The sequence below is a fragment of the Clarias gariepinus genome, chromosome 16 (genome assembly GCF_024256425.1).
Source record: "Clarias gariepinus isolate MV-2021 ecotype Netherlands chromosome 16, CGAR_prim_01v2, whole genome shotgun sequence".
Taxonomy (NCBI): domain Eukaryota; kingdom Metazoa; phylum Chordata; class Actinopteri; order Siluriformes; family Clariidae; genus Clarias; species Clarias gariepinus.
In genome coordinates, this window is record NC_071115.1 from 4,985,698 (window position 1) to 4,999,869 (window position 14,172).

A 14,172-nucleotide genomic window follows, 5' to 3' on the forward strand; every position below is an offset into this window, starting at 1 on the left:
AAAAAAAAAAACACTGTAATTCCTAAGATGTTAGTTTAGAGCTAGTTTTTCTTTTTAAGGCTGCTGTCTTAGAAATACTCCAGTGTGTGTGCTGCTATCTATAAAGATCAGCTTCTCTGGTTTAACACATATGACATTTGTTGAAGCATTAAAATAAATCAGGAACTCCTACTTCCTTTTTGCTATTTTAGATACTCAGATACACAGTGTCATCTTTAGTATGTTCTTCTATGAATGTAATCATGACTGTCAAACTCTTTTAGCCTGAACAATGTTCATTTTCTCATTATAATAAAATATTCACAAATATTTTAAGTTCTGTTGTTTGAGTCCTACACAGGCGAGGCACTATTTCAACTGTACAACATCACCAGATGTTTATCACCCAGAGAAATGTTTTATAATTAGGACTGATGAATGATGGTTAGGGCTTGATGCTAAAATTCATGAAAAGTGAACGTCACTGTTAAGCTGACACTGAAGATTTTGGATGGTTTGTTTTGGTTAGTCTAATCCATGTATAGAAATGATTCTTTATGCCCACTGAATCATAGTTTTAGTCCTGAAATGTGCCTGTTCCAGCAGCGAAGAAAAACCCACAGATGGGTGTAACATTTTTAGTATGTTTGTGGAATAAAGGACTTGAAGCAGGTTTGGTGAGATCTTTTTTCTGTCCTGAGTTGTTTTTTTCAGCAGCACATCTAATGCACACACAAATAAAAATGATGATCAGCCACAGGTAAAAGCATTAGGTGTTACTTTCTGGTTTCACCATCTCCTCTCCACACACAGGTCATTCTCAACCACGTCCCCACTGCCATATTGGGCTAACCAGGGGTCCGTTCTTCGTACGTCGCTAACTCAGTTAGCTGGATTTGATTGTTGTGGATTGTTGTGGTTAAAATGGCGAGGTCACATCTGATTGGTTAAAGAGCACGACTGACGCGGACTGACTCACGTGGGAAAAGTATCTTGCATATATACCAAACATATAATCACTATCAAATATTATATTAAAACATAAATTCATAGGTTTATTATTATCAAATATGATATTACTATTATAATAAACCTTGACAGCCGTCAAGACCATTAATACAAATTCTTTTATAATGTTTTTTTTGTAACACATTTATTTTTCAGGCGTTTGTCATAAATATGCAAATAAATAATTATATATAATAAAACTAAATATTTTTTATAATGATAAATTGGACGAAACAAATTTTATTATAACAATATAAAAGTATAAATGTATTTAAAAAATAATATACAACATATATATTTTCATATTGCTTATTTTATTGTCTCATGTGATTTGTAATTTGTAAACCAATAACCTATGAATTTCTGTTGTAATATAATATTTGATAGCGATTATTTTCAACCAATCGAAGGGGTTGTGACCAGGGTTTCTACTGTTGATGCATATCGCCTTTTAAACCAACGCACGAACGCGCAATAATCCTAGACAACTTAATCCAGCTATACTAACCATCAACAACAGGTGTGCTCGAAGAACCAACTTAGGCAGATTGTAATTAGCACGATGATCTCATCTTAGATGTGTCAATTCATCTTGGATGTGTCAAGCGACGAACGAAAAACGGACCCCTGGTTATTCAGTCCATTCAGTACATACACATATTTTGGTTATTCAGGTTGTCAACACATTTCAGTGGACACATAACGATGATCGAGATCATAACACTGCCTCCAGAGGCTTGTACAGTGGCCACTATTCATGATGGGTGCATGGCGTCTTACCCTGATACATTAGTCACTCTGGAATAGGTTCTGTCTGGACTCATCGGACCACACAACGTCTCGGGTTACTTTACTGTAAACCTGTTTCCTGGAAAGGCGGGATGCTGCGTAAAAACGCTATGGGAAACATCTTGTCATGTTGCCGGTTGTGAAGCATGTGTGTATTAAACATGCAAAATTTTTGGCTTTTATAACCTCGGTGGGTGACGTCATCTGATAAGACGCACCTGCAGGTTATAAATAGGAGTGAACCGGAAACATTCCTCAGATTGATTTGTCTGACAGGACAGATTGATTTGTCTGAACGGACCATCCACCGTATGACACTCAACTTCATACCTCCGGTCACGTAGGCAGTGCGGCATTGGGATGCAGCATCTCGTTCCCGCCTTTTCAGGGAACAGGGTTACAGCAAAGTTACCCGAGACGTTCCCTTTCAAAGGCTACACTCGATGCTGCGTAAAAACGCTATGGTAACGAGAGTGCCAACACTGCAAGTGTCTGGACTCCAAGGTTGTGTAGCGTGTGCGCACAAGGCCAAGAAGGTCTCAGAACTATGTCTGGGCAGCTGACTCGAAGACCCGTGAGCCCGGAGTAGCATGAACATCCAGACTATAAATGTAACAAATGTGTGCGGAGAGGACAACCCTCCGTGTCACACACTTGCTGCAGGGAAATACCTCTTGCTAGTGCAATAGATGAGGCGATCCCCCTGGTTGAATGAGCCCTGATTCCTAGAGGCGAAGTGAGCCCACGCGCCTCATAGGAGAGGGCCATAGCCCAGTGTAGTGGGGGCCGCCTCCCGGTTGCGGCCCCAGACCGTGTAAAAGCTGCTCTGACTTACACCACTAGCTGATGTGGTGGACGTATATCTGAAGAGCACGTACTGGACACAGTAAGTGAAGTCTCTCCTGCTCCGAAGCTGTAAAGGCGGAGGACAGAAGGCTTCAAAACCATAGGATGCATATTGGCAAATGTGTGCGGAGAGGACCAACCCTCCGTGTCACACACTTGCTGCAGGGGAATACCTTTTGCTAGTGCAATAGATGAGGCGATCCCCCTGGTTGAATGAGCCCTGATTCCTAGAGGCGAAGTGAGCCCACGCGCCTCATAGGAGAGGGCAATAGCATCTCTCACGCAGCTTGTGGCCCCAAAACATGTAAAAGCTGCTCTGACTTACGCCACTGGCTAATGCGGTGGATGTAAATCTGAGGAGCACGTACTGGACACAGTGAGTGAAGTCTCTTTTGTAGGATCTCCTGTCTCCAATAGGGCATGTTGGGAATGGAACTTTCGGAAGATAGTTAGTGAGGATGCAAAATTGCCCTGACTAGCCCAGGGGCAAAGTCAAGGCAGGATGGGGAGACTGACAGATCTCCAAACCTCTTACTGATCTACCACCATTTAGAAAAACCATCTTGAGGGTCAGAAACCTGAGGCGCTGACTCTAGTGGTTCAACAAGGGGGCACAAGCCCGAGGACAAATTTTCCTGCAAAAACTCCAGCACTGAAACAATTCGGCAGTGGACTGGGTCTACCTGCTTCGTCATGCACCAACTTTTAAATACATTCTATTTGAGGGCATAAGCTCTTCTAGGGGAGGCAGCCCTAGCACTTGGAATAGTCCTAATTATGCTGGATGGAAGACCAGCTTGACTTAGTTGGTCCTGTTCAGGGACTGCTAAGGCGTCCAGACCTCCCAGGTCCACCTCCACTACATGAAATTTTCTCAGAATGTAAATCGCCCTGAGGGACAGGAACCTGGTGCGCTAGCTATTTAGCGGCGCCAGCACAGTCCGCCCTGGCGATTAATATATGAGACTGCCATAGTGTTGTCCACCCGCACTAGGACATGGTAGTCTCAACTGCTGGAGGAAGTGCTTTAGGGCCAGAAATAGAGCCATCATTTTGAGGCAATTGACGTGCCCGCATTGCACTCGGATTCCGTATGACACTCAACTTCATACCTCGTGTAGAAAGGAGAACGCTTTGTGGCATTAGGGCTCCACCCTAAGAAGTGAGGTGAGCTGACTCAACAGGGAACCCATCCTCATTTGGGTAAAACAGAGAGCAAGAATTGATCTACATTCATACTGTGTTAGTTGGCAGGCAGTTCAGCATAACAGTTGATGTTAATTGATGTTAATATGGAGTCCAGTTAGTTATTAAAAACTCAGGTAGACTTGGATCAAGTTCCAGTCCTGATCTATCGAACGGTCAAGTCCTCAAAGAAACAGCTGCCAACACCAGTCGAGGCCAGAACCGTCTTCTAGGTAGAGAGAACATCCCCAGACACGAGACGCATCCCAGAGAGACACACGGGGCATCCATGTGACAAGATCACCAACCAGAAGCGGGGCACCAGGATGGGTCATACAGATCCGGAGGGCAGAGGGAGTCTGGAGCACTGGCCGCTCAGGAACGACATATGTAGCTCGACAGAGAGAAGGAAAGAGAGAGAGGGGAAAGAAAGGGAAGAGAAAGAACAGGAGAGAGAACAGAAGAGAAGAGATAACAGTTAGGTCTGGTGTCAGACAAATAATGTAAAATGTAAATGTACATTTACTGTAGAGTGCAAGCAGAGACTCCGGCAGGACTAACTATGACAGCATAACTAAAAGGGAAAGCCAGAAGGAAACACAGACATGAGGGCTCCCTGAGATGTAAAGCAACCAATCACCTCACCGTCAACAAACCTGAGTGATTAATGAGAGTGGGGAGGGCAGCATTTAAACATACCAGTTCACCATAATACTCTATGTCCATGAGTCCCCCAGATCTGCTCCTTTAAGGCAAATCTATTTATAAAAATGCTTGATTAAATAAATAGCCTGGACTTAAACACTGAGACTGTGTCTGAGTCCTGAACACTATTTGGGAGACTATTCCATAATTTTGGGGCTTTGTAAGGAAAAGCTCTGCCCCCAGCTGTAGTTTATAATACGCGGTACTGATAAGCAGCCTGCATCCTTTGATCAAAGTAGGCGTGGCGGATCGTAAGACACTAGCAGTTCACTCAGATACTGCGGTGCAAGACCATTTGATGCGTTATATGTCAAAAGCAGTATCTTAAAGTCAATGCTAAATTTCACAGGAAGCCAATGAAGTGAAGAACACACAGTTCGAACCACATCATTAAGTTCGCTGATGACACGACCGTGGTGGGTCTCATTAGCAAGAACGACGAGTCAGCGTACAGAGAGGAAGTGCAGAGGCTAACGGACTGGTGTAAAGACAACAACCTGTCTCTAAATGTTGACAAGACAAAGGAGTTGGTTGTTGTCTTTAGGAGGACACAAGGCGACCATTCTCCGCTGAGCATCAACAGCTCCTCTGTGGGAATCGTAGAAAGCACCAAATTCCTGGGTGTTCACCTAGAGAAGGACCTCAACTGGTCCCTCAACACCAGCTCCTTACACAAAAAAGCCCAACAGCGTCTCTTCTTTCTAAGAAGACTGAGGAGGGCCAAGCTTCCACCACCGATCCTGACCACCTTCTATAGACGAACTATCGAGAGCATCCTGAGCGGCTGCATTACTGTCTGGTTTGGGAATTGTGCCATATTGGACCGCAAGACCCGACAGCGGAGAAGATCATCAAGGTCTCTCTCCCCTCTATTGAAGACATCTACACCACACGCTGCATCCGCAAAGCCACCAGCATTGTGGCTGATCGGACACACCCCTCTCACACACACTTCACACTCCTGCCATCTGGAAAAAGGTACCGAAGCATTCGGGCACACACATCCAGACTGTGCAACAGCTTTTTTCCACAAGCCATCCGTCTCCTCAACAAAAAGAGACTGGACTGATAAACACAAACACACACACACACACACACACACACAAACACAAACATTATCACTCAGCTTAACTCAACTACCTCAAAATATTGGGACTGGATATATATATACAGTGGTGTGAAAAACTATTTGCCCCCTTCCTGATTTCTTATTCTTTTGCATGTTTGTCACACAAAATGTTTCTGATCATCAAACACATTTAACTATTAGTCAAAGATAACACAAGTAAACACAAAATGCAGTTTTTAAATGATGGTTTTTATTATTTAGGGAGAAAAAAAATCCAAACCTACATGGCCCTGTGTGAAAAAGTAATTGCCCCCTGAACCTAATAACTGGTTGGGCCACCCTTAGCAGCAATAACTGCAATCAAGCGTTTGCGATAACTTGCAACGAGTCTTTTACAGCGCTCTGGAGGAATTTTGGCCCACTCATCTTTGCAGAATTGTTGTAATTCAGCTTTATTTGAGGGTGTTTTAGCATGAATCGCCTTTTTAAGGTCATGCCACAACATCTCAATAGGATTCAGGTCAGGACTTTGACTAGGCCACTCCAAAGTCTTCATTTAGTTTTTCTTCAGCCATTCAGAGGTGGATTTGCTGGTGTGTTTTGGGTCATTGTCCTGCTGCAGCACCCAAGATCGCTTCAGCTTGAGTTGACGAACAGATGGCCGGACATTCTCCTTCAGGATTTTTTGGTAGACAGTGGAATTCATGGTTCCATCTATCACAGCACGCCTTCCAGGTCCTGAAGCAGCAAAACCACCCCAGACCATCACACTACCACCACCATATTTTACTGTTGGTATGATGTTCTTTTTCTGAAATGCTGTGTTACTTTTACGCCAGATGTAACGGGACACGCACCTTCCAAAAAGTTCAACTTTTGTCTCGTCGGTCCACAAGGTATTTTCCCAAAAGTCTTGGCAATCATTGAGATGTTTTTTAGCAAAATTGAGATGAGCCTTAATGTTCTTTTTGCTTAAGTGGTTTGCGCCTTGGAAATCTGCCATGCAGGCCGTTTTTGCCCAGTCTCTTTCTTATGGTGGAGTCGTGAACACTGACCTTAATTGAGGCAAGTGAGGCCTGCAGTTCTTTAGATGTTGTCCTGGGGTCTTTTGTGGCCTCTCGGATGAGTTGTCTCTGCGCTCTTGGGGTAATTTTGGTCGGCCGGCCACTCCTGGGAAGGTTCACCACTGTTCCATGTTTTTGCCATTTGTGGATAATGGCTCTCACTGTGGTTCGCTGGAGTCCCAAAGCTTTAGAAATGGCTTTATAACCTTTACCAGACTGATAGATCTCAATTACTTTTGTTCTCATTTGTTCCTGAATTTCTTTGGATCTTGGCATGATGTCTAGCTTTTGAGGTGCTTTTGGTCTACTTCTCTGTGTCAGGTAGCTCCTATTTAAGTGATTTTTTAATTGAAACAGGTGTGGCAGTAATCAGGCCTGGGGGTGACTACAGAAATTGAACTCAGTTATGATAAACCACAGTTAAGTTATTTTTTAACAAGGGGGGGCAATCACTTTTTCACACAGGGCCATGTAGGTTTGGATTTTTTTTCTCCCTAAATAATAAAAACCATCATTTAAAAACTGCATTTTTTTGTTAAATTATATTATCTTTGACTAATAGTTTAATGTGTTTGATGATCAGAAACATTTTGTGTGACAAACATGCAAAAGAATAAGAAATCAGGAAGGGGGCAAATAGTTTTTCACACCACTGTATATATATATATATGTGTGTGTGTGTGTGTGTGTGTGTGCTGGTAAATAATGGCGGCCAGTTTGAACCTTTTCATAAGGGGTGGACTCACTTTTGTAAGATACTGTATGCATATATATATATATATATATATATACCCACACACACACACATTGAAAAGGTTCAAACTGTGCCCAGTGTCAATATTTTGTGTGGCCGCCATTATTTTCCAGCACTGCCTTAACGGCTTAATGGAGTTCACTAGAGCTTCACAGGTTGACATGGGAATTCTCTTCCACTCCTCCTTGATCAATTGATCACATCACGAAGCTGGTGGATGTTAGACACCTTGCGCTTCTTCACCTTCCGTTTGAGGATGCCTCACAGATGCTCAATAGGGTTTAGGTCTAGAGACATGCTTGGCCAGTCCAGCACCTTTACCCTCAGTTGCTTCAGCAAGGCAGTGGTTGCCTTGGAAGTATGTTTGGGGTCATTATCATGTTGGAATACTGCTCTACGGCCCAGTTTCCGAAGGCAGGGGATCATGCTCTTCTTCAGTATGGCACAGTACATGTTGGCATTCATGGTTTCCTCAATGAACTGTAATTCCCTGGTGCCAGCAGCATTTATGCAGCCCCAAACCATGACCCTCCCACCACCACACATCTGTCTTCAGCAAACTGTTTGCGGGCTTTCTTTTGGGACGACAGCCATGCAGACCAATTTGATGCAGTGTGCAGCATATGGTTTGAGCACTGACAGGCTGGCTCCCCATCCCTTCAACCTTTGCAGCAATGCTGGCAGTACTCACACGTCTATTTTCAAAAGCCAACCTCTGGACATGACGCTGAGCACGTGCACTCAACTTCTTTGGTCTACCATGGCGGGGCCTGCTCAAGTGGAACCTGTCCTTTTAAACCGCTGTATGGTCTTAGCCACCGTGTTGCAGCTCAGTTTCAGGGTGTTAGCAATCTTCTTATAGCCTAGGCCATCTTTGTGTAGAGCAATAATTCATTCTTTCAGATCCTCAGAGAATTCTTTGCCATGAGGTGCCATGTTAAACGTCTAATGACCAGTATGAGAGTGTGAGAGCGATAACACCAAATTTAACACACCCACTCCCCAAGGACACCTGAGACCTTGTAACACTAACGAGTGACATGACAACAGGAAAGGAAAAGGGCTAGTTGGGCACAGTTTAAACATTTTCATTTAGGGGTGTACTCACTTTTGTTGCCAGCAGTTTAGACAACAATGGCTGTGTGTTGAGTTATTTTGAGGGGACATCAACTTTACACCATTATACAAGCTGTACACGTGATTACTTTACATTCCATTAGAGTTTCATATATTTAACGTTGTCCTTTAAAAACTATAATAAAATATTTACAAAAATGTGATGGGCGTACTCACTTTTGTGAGATACTGTATATATATTTACATTTGGGCATACGTTCTTATCGAGAGCGACTTACATTTTAATCGCATTACACATCTGAGCAGTTGAGGGTTAAGGGCCTTGCTCAAGGGCCCAACAGTGGCAACTTGGTAGTTGCGGGGTTTGAACCTGGGATCTTCTGAACAGTAGTCCAATGCCTTAACCACTGAGCAAGCCCCATATATATATATATATATATATATATATATATATATATATATATATATATATATATATATATATATATATATATATATATATATATATATATGCAGTTACAGTAAATTTGGCTTGATTTCATTTATATACTTATTTAGGTAAACAAGGTCAAACAAAGTAGCTTTATTGTTGTAAGATATAGTTTCCTAAGGACCAGGAACTGTTCATTGTGGTCTGGGGTTTTTCTTTTTAATTCTTTTTATTCATGAAACATACATCCTTTGTTTTTTTTTTTTAGAATGAAATAAGGTCAATTTCTTTCAGATCAAATAGAAATATCTGTCCCTGTTTTGTGTTGAGTTAGATCAATGGTTATATATTGCCACCCAAACAAGGCACACATGCCATAAGGTTTTGAGTAGGCTACAACATAAAAAAAAGCCTGCATGTTTTATCTCAATTTGTCCAAGAGATGTCACACTTGTTTGGTAAAACTAGTTTTGTGTTCAAATCTTTTTAACCCCAATGTATTTAAATAACTCTATCTGAATTAGTACCAATTACTTATATTTTTAACTGAACTTTACTTGGTATGATGCTAGCAATAAACATCATCTTCTCTTGGTTGACATTTTAAACTTAGGGGCTTTTGCTGAAGTGTCAGTATTGACCATGAACTGTCACTTATTATATTTTGATGCTTTCATAAGGCCTGGTTTAGGTCATCCATCCATCCATCCATCCATCTATCTATGACAATTCTGTATTTATGACAGTGACAACAGTGCAAAGTAATAATAATAATACATGGGCAACAAACAGCATGAAAGTGACCCTGACTGAGTCTATGGGTATTGGCATAATATGTAATACTGAGAGTAGTGAGCAGACAATGAGGCTAGAAGATATGAGAGTTATGCAGATGGCACCGTGATGTATATAGCAGAAGAACCTTAAACCTAGCCTTCCCAGTTCACACAATTCTACTCCCCCTGTAGAGAGGTGTTGAAAAACCTAAATGGCAAAGGATTTCCAGAGTCTATAAGTTGAGCAGCCCCATGACAGAAGTCTTTCACTGAACACACTCTTCTGTTTGCAAAAAAATAAAATGCAATGCAGTGGGTGGTCAGGGTTGGCACTTAAGTACAGTACTTTATTTATTGTCCTTCTCCCCACTACTTCCTCCAAGGAAGTCCAAACCACCGAAACAGCTCTCCTGACCACCTTGTCCAAGCACATGGCATCCCTGAGGTCACCTCCCCAGGGCAGAGAAGCTCAATCTTATTTTCTTTATTTTATCCTCTTAAAACCCCACTGTCCTCATATCACATGTTTGTAACTTCTTCCTGTTTGTCATTAATAAAGTTAAGCAGTAATCAGGTTCTAATAAAGAGAAACGGTAAGGATAAATTACAAGACACATAACATTAGGTTCTAGGTTTCAGGAGGTTAAGAATGACTACTGGGAAAAAAGTAACCAGGCATTATGTATGTAGGGTTTCAGCTCTGGGTCAGAGCCTTCAATTATGAGCAAGGTAATATGAGATCTGGACAAATGTTTAGACTTTAAATTACATGACCAAGATAACAGTTCTTTATAAAGTAACAAGAATTTACTAATCTAAGATACAGTACAACACACACACACACACACACACACACATCAGGGCTGGACTGGGACAAAAAATCGGCTCGGGCATTTTGACTAGAGACCGGCCCACTAGGTATTATTGGCAAAGCCATAAAGCCTTTGAATGAAAACAAATGCTGTTCTGACAGCGATGTACACTGTCCTGTTAGTATATGTATCAATCTAATAAACTTAAACCTACACCATCCTCCCTATTCTGGTATTTTAAACAGTACTTAGCGGAAAAAACAAAAGACTGCTTGGTCGAGTTAACCTCCTGAACTATCTACAACACATGGTGGAAACCTGAAATTAAGACAGAGAAGACTAGAGGTGAGACATGATCATTAATGAGTATTAAAATTTATAAATTACAGATTTAGTGATATTTTCATAAACTATTTATTTACCACATCAACAAACAGCATGGCAGCACAAAATATTGTTTTAAACATGGCAACCTTTAAAAAGTGAAAGGAGACAGAGAAAGAAAGTTGAGAAAGAATAACACTTAATTGAATTTTTGATGCCATTTTACACACAGTACATGGCACAAGAACTGACAACACAACAAAAGAGATCACGTTGCCGGAGTGTCATCCAGAGACCTGGGCTGCCACAACCAGCTAAATCGTAACACAAATGCACAGAAATCAATTATTTTTCTACAATAATTAAATAGATTCAACATCTTTCTTCGACATAATTTCAGACTGCACAGATGGTAAGCTTACTGGGCTTACAGAGACTTCATATTTTTAGACTTAATATTTACTATAAACGATAATGGATTTCTATACATTTAACATCAAATGACCACTTTGGTTGTAAGATTCAGATAATTATTTAAAAGCTAGACATTTAAAATGAGAATAAGAAAGAAAAGTATTTCTTTGTGCCCCCCTTTCCTTGTTAATGCCCTACCTGGCCCCCTGGCAAAACTTTGCTAGACCCGCCCCTGCACAGTTACCAGCTGTCAGCTATGTAGAAAAGGATCCTGGTGTTATTTGTCTCTGACAAACTCTGATGATTCAATAAGGAATCACCTGGTTCCTGGTTTCACCTTTATGTTTCTCTCTCACATATCCAAACCGATCATGACTAGCAGCTTTTATGGCTGTGGCTCCAGCAAACAGCTGATAAACCGATCAGCTGATCAACAGGAGAAGGAGGGGGAGAGAATGAGAGAAGCCGAGGCAGCTGCGCAGCGTAAAGACACAGGATAACTCCAGCTTTGTGTTTTTTTGTTTTTTCATTCTAGGTGAAATGCAGGACAAATCGCGTTCCTTTTCGCCTCAATACGTAACGCGTAATATTTTCTCTGAATACGGGACGATTACGTTTTTTACATTTGGCAACCCATACTAACTAACCTTATCAATAATTCACTCTCAGTAACATCATAGCACCAGCATAGAAACTCTGTCATCATGCTAACTAGTACACAGTAGGAGTTATTGTAACTGACTGTAAAAAGTTACCAAGCACAACGAAAATAAGCTACACCTATTTGGTTTATAAGTTTTTTTATGGTTTTACTTGGTTTTACTCCTCGGGTCTCTCCTCCTCCTGCCTCCCCTTTCACTCTTCAACCTGCGGCTGCTGGCCTCCATCACTTGCTAATTTTACTGAAGTGGAAGCTCCACTATAGCCACCAAACAACTGTGATATTTTAGCACAAATGGCAGCATCTGCCTGAAGGGCTAGTTTCTTTTTGGCCCTAATTTTTTCGGCTCCTCCTGCTGCTTTGCGTTTTTTGTTCTCCATTTTTGTTCAGCAATGATATGTGATTGCTGAGCCGTTGCAAGGGGGAGGGTGCATCTGACCTCCTCGGCTGTAATTGGTCCAGCCCAGAGTCGATCATGACCAATTGGCCAATCCGCCACCTTTAATAGTTTATAACGTTACAAAAAAAAAAAAAAAAAACATCGGCGGCCGGCCCACAAAAGACGAAAATCACCATCGGCCCACCGGGCAAATGCCCGGTATGCCCTATGGCCAGTCCAGCCATGGTTTGCAACGAGAGGGGATAACACGCTGGATCTTGTTTACACTAACATCCCTGGCGCATATCGGGCAGAGCCCTGCCCCCACCTCGGCTACTCAGACCACATCTCTGTTATGCTAATTCCAGCATACAGTCCACTCGCCAGGCGTTTAAAACTGGCTCTGAAGCAGAAGAAAACCTGGCCAGCAGAAGCCATCTCTGCTCTTCTTGTTTCGAGAACACTGAATGAAACATGTTTAGGGAGGCTGTGACTTACGGCGACTTCACAGATTTGGACGTGACCAGTTACATCAATAAATGCACCGATGACATCACTGTCTCCAAGAGCATCGTCTCAAGACGCAACCAGAAACTGTGGATTACTGCTGAGGTGCGTACACTTCTGAAGATCCAAGACTCAGAGCAGGGGACAAGGTGGCCCTAAGAACAACAAGGGCTAAACTGTCTCGGGCCATCAGAGATTCCACAACCACTTCAGGGACAGTGGTGACACATGGCGCATGTGGCAGGGCATACAAGCCATCACCAACTACAGGACATCATCACCTGCCTGTAATAGTGACGGCACCCTTCTACATGTGCTGAACAGCTTCTACGCATGGTTCAACATTTAGAACAACATGACAGCGAGGAAGACCACCCCTTCTTTGAACGATCAGGTGCTGTGTCTCACAACGGCTGATGTGAGGAAAACTCTATGCAGAGTCATCCCATGTAAAGCTGCTGGACCAGACAGCATCCCAGACAGAGTGCTTAAAGAATGTGCAGAACAGCTGGCAGATGTTCTCACAGACATCTTCAACATCTCTTTGAGCAGCGCTGCCGTTTCCACATGCTTCAAGTCTACCACCATTGCTCGATGTCGGAGAAGTCTTCTGTGTCCTGTCACAATGACTACCGCCCTGTTTCACTCACATCCATCATCATAAAGTGCTTCGAACAACTTGTCATGAGACACATCAAGACACTGCTGCCTCCCTCATTGGACCCACTGCAGTTTGCGTATCATTCAAACCATTCGAAGGACGATGCCATCTCCACCACACTCCACCTGGCACTGACTGCCACACTTACGTCAAAATGCTGTACATAGATTTCAGTTCCGCATTCAATACAATAATCCTCCAGCACCTGATCGGGAAGCTAAGCCTATTGGGCCTAAACAGCTCCCTCTGTAACTAGATCCTGGACTTTCCGACTGAGAGACCTCAGGCAGTGCAGATGGCGAACTATACCCCCAGCACCAGCACACTGAACACTGGGGCCCCTGCAGGGCTATGTGCTAAGTCCCCTGCTGTTCACGCTGCTGACTCATGTTTGTGTAGCGATACACAGCTCCAATCATATTGAGATGCCGTGTGAAAAAGCTATGGGAACATCTTTTCATGTTGCTGGTTGTGAAGCATGTGTGTATCAAACACGCCAAATTTTGGCTTATATAACCTTGGTCAGGTGACGTCATCTGATGAGACGCACCTGCAGGTTATAAATAGGAAGTATTTCAGCCCCTTCCCACTCTCTCTTCTCATCTTACACAATAATTCTTCCTCCCCTCTTATTTGAATTTCACACACACACACACACACACACACACACACACACACACACACACACACACAGCGCCTGCACACATAAACAGAAACATTGGAAAAGAATAA